The sequence below is a fragment of the Lissotriton vulgaris genome, chromosome 1_1, assembly GCF_964263255.1.
Source record: "Lissotriton vulgaris chromosome 1_1, aLisVul1.2, whole genome shotgun sequence".
NCBI classification, from domain to species: Eukaryota; Metazoa; Chordata; class Amphibia; order Caudata; family Salamandridae; genus Lissotriton; species Lissotriton vulgaris.
Window position 1 is genome coordinate 1518567962 of NC_141685.1, and position 9734 is coordinate 1518577695.

Here is a 9734-nt window from a genome sequence, read left to right on the forward strand (position 1 = left end):
CACATCAGTTGGCCTCGCGGTCACCCTGACCCAGACCGTTCTACCCTAGGGCAGATCTGACACACAATCCGGCGTGTCTACACACGGGCCTGCAGAACCCAATGCTCTCTTTTCCAGCGTTCGCGATCCTGCGAAACATCCACGGCAGTGTCCCTCCTGCCGCTCTCACTTAGTCTTTTACCACAATCCGGTGGCTTTACACACTGGTAATCCTCCCCAGTGCTCTCATTAACGCCGCGTGTCAAACGACGACCACATTCCTATGAACACCTATACATATATATATATATTGGGATATTATCTCAGCTGTCTACTCGGGATGAAACTACAATGATGACTTTGGATATGGTTCCGGATTATATAATGTACTCTCTGCTCTTGGCATCAAAGGTTCACTCACTCCCTATTTATGTGATCACCACTCACCTGATTGGGATTACTCATCCATTCATGCAGCAATTACCTAGGAGCTATGTTTACCCTTAGTGAACAAGAATAGGGACTACACGCCAGTTAGTTATAAACTGGGGACATTTATTATAGGATGGTGTACTAACTTAGTCCCTTGGTTGCAAGTCTCCTCTCTCCCTCACTATTACTTACCTGATCAGGGGTAGCATCTGTTCAAACAGCAATACTTACCAGGAAAGATTATTCTTACAATATGAGGACAAAGATATACACACTATGTGCTAGAGTTGTTCTCTGATTTAAGCGCTCCTACCCCCCTTTTTTGATCCATCAGTGGCTCAACAGCAACTGGCTTGAAGCCAGGATAACTTTATCATAAAAGAACTCAAGCACTGTAGTTATGGGGATGTTTATTATTACACTAATAAGAAACACATATACAGATATGTAACTGAAGAAATACATATACAGATATGTAACTGACAAAGACTATAGGTAGAACACACCACTTGAAAGAGAAGGATTAAACATAACAGGAACACTCCACTGAAAAGGAAAAGATTAGAAAGTGTAAGTGTAACTAAGTCAGACTACCTCACCTATTAGAAGGAAGATTTCTCTCTCTCTCTGCCTCTGGTGGGATTAGGGCTCTCTCTGTCTCTCCCTCCTTCACCACATCACCACGCCTCTGGTTCAGTTGCTCCAGCTGACAGCCTTCACTGCTTCCTCTCTCCTCATCTTCAGTAATCGTCTGCCTTCTTTCTCCATTCAAGAACTGCACTCTATTCTGCAGCTCCCAGCAGACATCCTCTCTCTCTCTGCAAGCTATTTGGAGCTCCAAGTTGTTCTGGGCTCCCAGCAGTCCTGTGCTCCAAGCTGGTCTGAGCACCACGCTGAACTGCACACCACGCTGCACTGACTTCCAAAACTGAACTGACTTGCACACAAGCTGGAATGAACACTCCTCCTCTCCTGTAGCTCGCTAATATGGATTCCTCTCCCCTCATGGAAATTTCCACCGGAGGGCTGTCTCCTACCGAATTCCTGTGCCAGCTCCCAGGCTTTCACGCAACCGCAGTGGCCATCTGCTTGTTACGTCTGGGCCCAAGAGAAAAACACATTTCTCGGATAAGAAGCAGTCCTAACTGGATCTTCCCTCGAGCACAACAGCCTTAACTGTAAACATTGCCTTTACCCTAAAAAGCCTCTCTGCTTCCATCAAGATGGAGTCTCTCTAGCTTTAGGCCTGAAAGGGGTGAAATGCTCCTTAGCTCTGTCAGAATACCTACATACACCATACCAATGTGTCTAATATGTCAAAGCCAATAGGCAATAGACAGGTTAAAGTCAAGAATAAAGGCATATTAAGCAGCTATCCTCTTCTAGGTCTGGAAAAAGGGCTTAAAAGGGCCAACACAGGCTAAGAATACCTATACTAGATGCGAGCAAGAATAATGATCTATTATCACTGCTAAATAAAGCCACAAACACTGCCATTACACTCCACCCTTAGATCCTTATCTTGCGAGCATCTTATAAACAACAACAACCATCTAAACAAACATCAACATAATCTATCCAACATAGGCTAAAAATACCTATCCTAGATGTGAGCAAGATTAAGATCTATATCACTGCTAAATAAAGCCCAAGGGGCCTACCACCCTTAGATCCTTATCTTGCGAACATCTGACAAACAATAACATCTAAATAAACAAACATCAACACAATCTATCAACAAATCAAAACCTAAAAAACTCCCTAAAAACAATGACAACTCAAGAAAATTCCACCTAAAACTCAATTGTAGGGAATAGAAACCTAAAAACAAATCAAAGCACCCTTGACTCGAATGCTGAAACATATCTGAGATTGGATCTGATAACAACAGAAACTAACCAAAGCATCCTTAAACTAAATGTGCCTCAACTTCTAATGATAACTGGTGAAATCTAGTGATGTAGGGACTTATGTGTTGAATAAAAACAGCAAGGGGCCTAAATGGGCCTACTTCGGACAACTTAAGGCTAAATGTATTTCAACTCCTAATGAGAAAATAAGAAAGGGCCTAAATGAGCTCTACCTACTATAGGCAAGTTAAGCTAATGATGAATCATGAAACTATTGGTGTAGGGGCTTGTTTGTGTGATGAAAATAACAATAGGCCTAAATGAGGCCTACCTGCTGACATTAGTCAATTTAAGGTGAAATCTGAGAAATAAACATGACAAACTGTTGCAAGGTCTGGATAAACATTAACACATAATCAAACTAAAAGACACACCACCCAGAACCATCTAAATTGTAAGGTAACCACCCTATGATCAATCAAGGTGAAAATGCAAGAACAGTAAAAAAAACTACAACCCCAGTCTACAAAATAACTAGTGTAACATCAAGCTTAAATCACACAGTGGAGCACATGTGTGCGCCATCATTCAAAAAAGTCCTTCATTTGGAAAAACTATAATAGGTGACATATTTTTGTTTGCTTTAAAAGGTGGGGCCTGCTTGTACAAGGGAGTATGGATCAAGTCCTTTTATAATCCTGTAACAAATAAAACATGTTTGGGTTTCATTTCTTTTTAAAAGTGGGGCCTGCTTGTCCAAGGGATTATGAATCAAGTCCTTTTACAATCCTGTAACAAATAAAACATGTTTGGGTTTCATTTCTTTTCAAAAGTGGGGCCTGCTTGTCCAAGGGATCATTCAATGTCCAAATTCATTTATAATACTGTTACAAAGAAAACATTTTTTTTTCTTGTTCTTTAAAAATGGGGCCTGCTTGTAGTATTGCAGGCCAAGGAATTAAATAACTTAGTCACAATAGGTGACACGTTTTTTTGCTTTAAAAGTGGGGCCTGATTGTCCAAGGGATTATTTAATGTCCAAATTCTTCAGTGTAGGCCACCACCCTGCATCCTCGGTACTTCCTCCAATGCGGCCATCCATCACCCGGTCTGGTCTGGTCTGGTCTGGTCTGGTTCCATCATCCAAAACAATAAACTAAAATAATAACATGAAAATAAAAAGCTAAAACAAATAAAGGGAGTGGGCAGATGCACGCACGCACCCCAACTGCAGCAATCCTAGAAACCAGAGAAAAAGTATCATTATTCTTGTAAAATAAAATTTTCCATTTAAAAAGCACCCCGGGTGCCTTTCATTATTGAAAAAGAAAATATCCTAATTAATTAAAAACATTCAAAATTTAACTTTTAATAACATTGAGTGGGGCCTAACATACCCTAATCCTAACTAAGCCAGTCCCACCCTTCTGGGCAAGAGTCATGCTACAGTGTGAAAGAAAATTGTAACACTGCCAAATGATGACAGCATCAGCAGGGCACTGCAAGCCTCCCAATTTCCATGGTCAGAGAAGCCCAGGCCACCCCGCCCTTAAATAAACAAGCCGTGCGCGGAAGAAAATTGGATTGTAGCCCATCATAACACACTGGGACTTGATCGAAACTTGCAGAATGAAAAAAAAAAGTTCATCTGCGCAGACCAGCTGGGCTGCCAAGGTCAAAAAACAAATTCCTTTTGCCTGTTCTCATGGCCTGATTCTCAAACTAACGGAGGCGAATATTAATAAAAAAAAAACAATTCTGTTACAGTGTATTGCCAATTAAAAAAGATCCAATTTTTTTTAAAAAGACGTTTGTCCACAAAACATTTAAAAATATGAGCACTTATTTAAAAGGGGCAACTATCTTTTGCACACCAAATTATATACATTCTGCATTTGAGAAACGAATTAACATGGCCCATTTGTCAAAAAGAAATAATTTGTAAAACAGCATAAAATGCATATTCATTTCAACATTATATTTAAGTTCACATTTTTTGATGACACATTTATAAAAGCATACATTTTAATTCACATTTGGGAAAATAATAATGTCACGTTTTAACTTTTATATTCAAAAGCATATGGTTGCCTCACACTAATTAAAAGCACATGTTACCACGCACTGTCGGGCAAGATTTATTATTCTAAACCTATTATTATTGCAACCATCACATTCCTGTCTAGATGGAAACCCCTCACAGAAATAATTAATGAAAACAGCTCGTAGCGTGCACTCTAGGGCTATCTTTTTAACATTTCTCTCATTTTAAAAGAACAGCTTTCTCCGTAATTCACTGGTTGATTTATAAACACTTCAGTTCCAAAGTGAACCCACACAAATACGTAGACGCATTTCAAAAGGAATGTGAAATGAACAGAACTCTTCTCAAAACACAAGATGTTACCTTTCCGTCAAGAAACTGACAAAGCACGTAGGCTGACCAAGGAACCAAAAAAAAAAAAAAGTCAAAATCAAACCATCAAAAATCCTTAAAATAAATCACTGACTTTCATAGTCAGGTCAAATAACCATGCATGTTGACAGCATGTAAAAAATAAAGGCTGCCATCTCAACTCAAGATATTAACCCTTTGGCAGCTCAAATGGAAACATTTCCCAACGTCCATTTTTACATGGGAAAATCATTAGCACATTTCTTCACGTTCACAGCTAACACGTACACATTTTCAAAAACGTTATCCCCAAGCACCCGAGAAAGATCCAGCTCTCTCCTGCCAAACGTAATGAGAACATGTCCTGTCCAAGCCATGACCACATGGCGCTATTCACAAGCCAAATTTACAAGACAAGCCTTTCACAAACAACATTTCCAAGGCGCAATGCACAAGGAACACAACTGATTAACAAAAGAACATGCACCTCACAAACCACATTAATATGGCGCTATTCTAAAGCCATATTTACAAGACAATAAACAAACTCAAAAAACAACACGCTTTTCACAAGGAATATATCCAAAGCACCATTCACAAGCAACACAACAGATCAACATGAGAACATGCACCTCACAAGGCACATTAAAATGGCGCTATTCTAAAGCCATATTTACAAGACAATAAACAAACTCAAAAAACGACACACTTTTCACAAGGAATATATTCAAAGCACCATTCACAAGCAACACAGCAGATCAACATGAGAACATGCACCTCACAAGGCACATTAAAATGGCGCTATTCAAAAACCATATTTACAAGGAGCTATATTCTAAAAACTCCACAGATCATATTAAAATGAACACATTTCACATTGCACAGCATAAGCAGATGCAGCAAGCAATTTAATGGGCAATTTAAAAGCATTTTTACACACATTTATACAATTGGACCATCACATAGATGTAACTGGCTTCCTCATGTAATGCCATCCTTCAACTCTGACAGTTTAAACACCAAGATGAAAACCATTCCTTCCACCCTGAATAAACCAAATGCCATGATGTAATACAATCTCCTCACGCTGCAACAGTTCAAGCCAATAGGTCTAACAGGCTACATAAACAGCAACATCACGCCAGATGGAACTAGCGTTCAGGGCATTCCCTCAGAACACATGGGCAACTCTCTAAGCACATGGCCAGGCACACAGAGTTCGTAAACTGTCCGACTACGCCAAAATGTAATTGGCGTTCATGGCACTCACTAACAACACATGGGAACCTCTCTAAACACATGGCCAGGCACACAGAGTTCGTAAACTGTCCGACTACGCCAAAATGTAATTGGCGTTCATGGCACTCCCACACAACACATGGGAGACAATCTAAACACATGGCCAGGCACACAGAGTTCGTAAGATGCCGACTACGCCAAAATGTAATTGGCGTTCAGGGCACTCCCACACAACACATGGGAGACAATCCAAACACATGGCCAGGTACACAGAGTTCGTAAGATGCCGACTACGCCAAAATGTAATGTTTGGCGCTTACTCACAACACATGGGGTCACACAGAGTCCGTAAGATGCCGACTACGCCAAAATGTAATGGCTGGATTTTCTGTTTAGATGGGATCAGCCCCCAGGGGCCCCTATGACCCAGCCAAAACGTACTCACCTTCCGTCCTCAGGACCACCTATCCAGGCACCTGGTACCTACCTGAGGATAGGGAACTCGCAATATACAAGCTCATATTATACTAAGATTACTAGGGATATCCATACACTACACTTATTCACATCAGTTGGCCTCGCGGTCACCCTGACCCAGACCGTTCTACCCTAGGGCAGATCTGACACACAATCCGGCGTGTCTACACACGGGCCTGCAGAACCCAATGCTCTCTTTTCCAGCGTTCGCGATCCTGCGAAACATCCACGGCAGTGTCCCTCCTGCCGCTCTCACTTAGTCTTTTACCACAATCCGGTGGCTTTACACACTGGTAATCCTCCCCAGTGCTCTCATTAACGCCGCGTGTCAAACGACGACCACATTCCTATGAACACCTATACATATATATATATATTGGGATATTATCTCAGCTGTCTACTCGGGATGAAACTACAATGATGACTTTGGATATGGTTCCGGATTATATAATGTACTCTCTGCTCTTGGCATCAAAGGTTCACTCACTCCCTATTTATGTGATCACCACTCACCTGATTGGGATTACTCATCCATTCATGCAGCAATTACCTAGGAGCTATGTTTACCCTTAGTGAACAAGAATAGGGACTACACGCCAGTTAGTTATAAACTGGGGACATTTATTATAGGATGGTGTACTAACTTAGTCCCTTGGTTGCAAGTCTCCTCTCTCCCTCACTATTACTTACCTGATCAGGGGTAGCATCTGTTCAAACAGCAATACTTACCAGGAAAGATTATTCTTACAATATGAGGACAAAGATATACACACTATGTGCTAGAGTTGTTCTCTGATTTAAGCGCTCCTACCCCCCTTTTTTGATCCATCAGTGGCTCAACAGCAACTAGCTTGAAGCCAGGATAACTTTATCATAAAAGAACTCAAGCACTGTAGTTATGGGGATGTTTATTATTACACTAATAAGAAACACATATACAGATATGTAACTGAAGAAATACATATACAGATATGTAACTGACAAAGACTATAGGTAGAACACACCACTTGAAAGAGAAGGATTAAACATAACAGGAACACTCCACTGAAAAGGAAAAGATTAGAAAGTGTAAGTGTAACTAAGTCAGACTACCTCACCTATTAGAAGGAAGATTTCTCTCTCTCTCTGCCTCTGGTGGGATTAGGGCTCTCTCTGTCTCTCCCTCCTTCACCACATCACCACGCCTCTGGTTCAGTTGCTCCAGCTGACAGCCTTCACTGCTTCCTCTCTCCTCATCTTCAGTAATCGTCTGCCTTCTTTCTCCATTCAAGAACTGCACTCTATTCTGCAGCTCCCAGCAGACATCCTCTCTCTCTCTGCAAGCTATTTGGAGCTCCAAGTTGTTCTGGGCTCCCAGCAGTCCTGTGCTCCAAGCTGGTCTGAGCACCACGCTGAACTGCACACCACGCTGCACTGACTTCCAAAACTGAACTGACTTGCACACAAGCTGGAATGAACACTCCTCCTCTCCTGTAGCTCGCTAATATGGATTCCTCTCCCCTCATGGAAATTTCCACCGGAGGGCTGTCTCCTACCGAATTCCTGTGCCAGCTCCCAGGCTTTCACGCAACCGCAGTGGCCATCTGCTTGTTACGTCTGGGCCCAAGAGAAAAACACATTTCTCGGATAAGAAGCAGTCCTAACTGGATCTTCCCTCGAGCACAACAGCCTTAACTGTAAACATTGCCTTTACCCTAAAAAGCCTCTCTGCTTCCATCAAGATGGAGTCTCTCTAGCTTTAGGCCTGAAAGGGGTGAAATGCTCCTTAGCTCTGTCAGAATACCTACATACACCATACCAATGTGTCTAATATGTCAAAGCCAATAGGCAATAGACAGGTTAAAGTCAAGAATAAAGGCATATTAAGCAGCTATCCTCTTCTAGGTCTGGAAAAAGGGCTTAAAAGGGCCAACACAGGCTAAGAATACCTATACTAGATGCGAGCAAGAATAATGATCTATTATCACTGCTAAATAAAGCCACAAACACTGCCATTACAATAGTCTAGCTCGAATTTCGCCATAAAGATGTTGGCATAGACGCAGGCTCCTGGAAATCCCATAGCCGTACCCGTTTGCTGAATGTAAAAGTTTTCTTTCCAAACAAAGTAATTGTTCAGAAGGCAGAATTCAAGTAATTGCAATATGAGATATTTTAATTCCTCAGGGATTTCTGATCTCAATAATGCCCATTCCATCGCTTCTATCCCTTGTTTGTGGGGAATGGATGTGTAAAGCGAGGTAACGTCAATGGAACACAGTGTCCAGTCTTCATTGTCAACCTGTATGTTTGTTAAGCTCCTCAGGAAGTCTGATGTGTCTTCTATGTAGGTGATCCATTTTTGCATAAATGGTTGCATGTGTGCGTCTATAAAAATTCCTGGATTTTCAAAGATAGAAGAGCAGCCTGAAACAATTGGCCTGAAGGGAGGGTTTTCTAGGTTTTTGTGAACTTTCGGTAGAAAGTATATTTTGGGTCTTCGTGGATGAAGTTGTTGAAGGTAACGTTTAGTCGAGTTATCGATCCAATTGTGCTCCTCCGCTTTATCCAAAATGTTGTCGAGGCTTTTGGACATGCTCATGGTTGGGTCTTGTTCTAAATTAGTGTACGTTTTGATATCATGTACGTGTTCATCACCTTTTTGTATGTAGAAGGTGGAATCCATTAGAACTAGTGCACCCCCTTTATCAGCTCTTTGAAATGTCAAATCTTTATTGTTGGCTAATCTTTGAAGAGCACTGTATTCCGCTCTAGTGAGGTTTCTGTTTTTCCTTTTGAATTGGATGTTACTTATGTCCGCTTTCACTAAAGTTTCGAATGTGTCGAGAGTTTTGTGGGACATGGGTGGCATGAAATTGCTCTTGGGTTTGAATCGTCTGTCCGTATCTGTGCCATCTGTTGTTGGATTTAGGACTGTGAAGAAATATTTCAGCCTTAGAGTTCTCATAAATTTGAAGAGTGCTACCTCCGTTTCCAGGGCATTCGTGTGATACGTGGTTACAAATGATGTGCCTTTGTTCAGTATCTTTTTTTCAAAGTCAGACAGAGTATGGTGTGAAATATTTATTATGAGATCTTGGTCTGACTTCTCAATCCTGTTTTCTTCAATGACTCTCTGTCTTTCTCCCGTTGTTTTTCTCTTTCCTTTTCCTCTTCTCGATTTTTTTCTCCAGTTATTGCGGTGGGAATTTCTGGGGGTTTGCTTGGTGGTGGGTCCGTTGCTAAAAAAGGAGTTGGTGGTAGTTCAGTGGCAGTGCTGTTGGAATCAGTAGGTTGTGCTGTAGGTCTTTGTACTTGTGTGGTTTTTATTGGTTGCCTCCTTGTGTTTACTTCGCTATCTGAGACTACACTCTCATCCGAGG

At 41.4% G+C, this 9734-nt stretch overlaps 2 long non-coding RNA genes across 2 annotated transcripts; one reads left to right on the forward strand and one right to left on the reverse strand.

Moving 5' to 3' along the window:
* Positions 1 to 666: 666 nt before the first annotated feature.
* On the forward strand, positions 667 to 7705 carry LOC147750747 (uncharacterized). Its single transcript, XR_015295271.1, has 3 exons — positions 667 to 2911; positions 3004 to 6173; positions 6239 to 7705. It is a non-coding gene; the product is annotated as an uncharacterized LOC147750747 (long non-coding RNA).
* Positions 805 to 7602, reverse strand: LOC147750748 (uncharacterized). Its single transcript, XR_015310146.1, has 4 exons — positions 7470 to 7602; positions 3193 to 3500; positions 2140 to 3009; positions 805 to 1985 (listed from the first exon to the last, which is right to left on the reverse strand). It is a non-coding gene; the product is annotated as an uncharacterized LOC147750748 (long non-coding RNA).
* Positions 7706 to 9734: the final 2029 nt, after the last annotated feature.